The sequence below is a fragment of the Octopus bimaculoides genome, chromosome 12 (assembly GCF_001194135.2).
Source record: "Octopus bimaculoides isolate UCB-OBI-ISO-001 chromosome 12, ASM119413v2, whole genome shotgun sequence".
Lineage (NCBI taxonomy): Eukaryota > Metazoa > Mollusca > Cephalopoda > Octopoda > Octopodidae > Octopus > Octopus bimaculoides.
Genome location: NC_068992.1, coordinates 45,050,548 through 45,052,021, shown reverse-complemented (window position 1 = coordinate 45,052,021; position 1,474 = coordinate 45,050,548).

The window sequence follows — 1,474 nt, the reverse complement described above, 5'->3', positions numbered from 1 at the left end:
ATATATATCCAGCATGGTTGCAGTCAAAAGACCGAAACAAGTAAACAAATAAACACACACACACACACACACACACACACACACACACACACACACACACACACACATAAATACTTGTGCAAACACATATTTTAGAACGATTTGATATTGTGTCATATATTCCTATAGTGTATATGCATGAGTACACACATAGCATGCATTATATGAACCAAAATGATATGCCTTGCGAAGAGGAACACCTTGAATTCAAATATCAGGTCTTATTATGAAAAACAAGCTAGACTAGACCAAATTATATTTTTTTAAAAATTGGGAAGTGACGTAAACAACTCAGCCACAGAAGTGCTTAGCAAATTCTTGATATCTGAAGGGAGGAAAACCACCACTGACTGGCGTGAAGACTTGTAATAATGACTGGGTGTATACTCCCTCGACCAATGTTCGCATGAACAACAGGAATTTACATGGGAGCTAAAATATTTAATGTAATGAGAAACATACATATTTTATTAATTAAGTCTATTCCAGTATTGAAAAGCAAGATAATTCAACTTACTGAGCCCTATGTAGGGTCTTTGCAGTAGCTTGTGATGAGAGTTGAACCAGTAGATTACATTGATATTAAACAATGTATCAAGATCCACCCACTCCCCTTTCCCATGATTCACGCACCCCTCCAACCCTCTTATTACACAATAAAGTTTATAACTGGATAACAGTTCCTCACTTGAGTACAAGTAGACCATCGTATGGAATAAGGCCAGTGATTTTAATATGAGTACTTCATACTGTTTAAAAATTATAAAATGAAAGGGAAAACGTATTAGTTGCTGGATTAATATTTCAATTCTTCCAGCAAGTACGAAAACCAACGCTCGATATGTTTCTTCTGTTATGCTTTCTTCTCTGGATTCTTCGGCAAAATATAAACTCCTACGAGGTTGATGAATTAATATTGAACGAATTACACAATAAATATCAAAACTATCTCTCTTTTTGATGTGCAAAAGTAGAATGGTTTCGGAATTAAATAATTCAGCTCTGCCACCCACAAGATATCTACTAGGTTAGTGTGAGTTTTAGAATATATATATATATATATATCTTGGTTAGACTTTAGAATATATCTTACTAGACTTTCGACAAGCTAATTGCCGTCCACCATTTTTTATTATGCATTCTATTAAATATTTATCTATTTATTCATTCAAGTAATGGGTGAATAATATTGCATTGATTAGAATGTGGAATGGAAAGTAGAATGACGTTGTTGCTGTTAGGATTATGGTAATTTACACAAACATACACACATACACACACAAAAAACACATATAGCACCATACGGATTTATACAAACACACTAATGTGAGTATATATATGTATATATATGTGTGTCTGTGTTGTGTGTGTGTGAATATGTACACAAGCTACACATATCTATCTTGATGTATATACAGATATATATATATATATA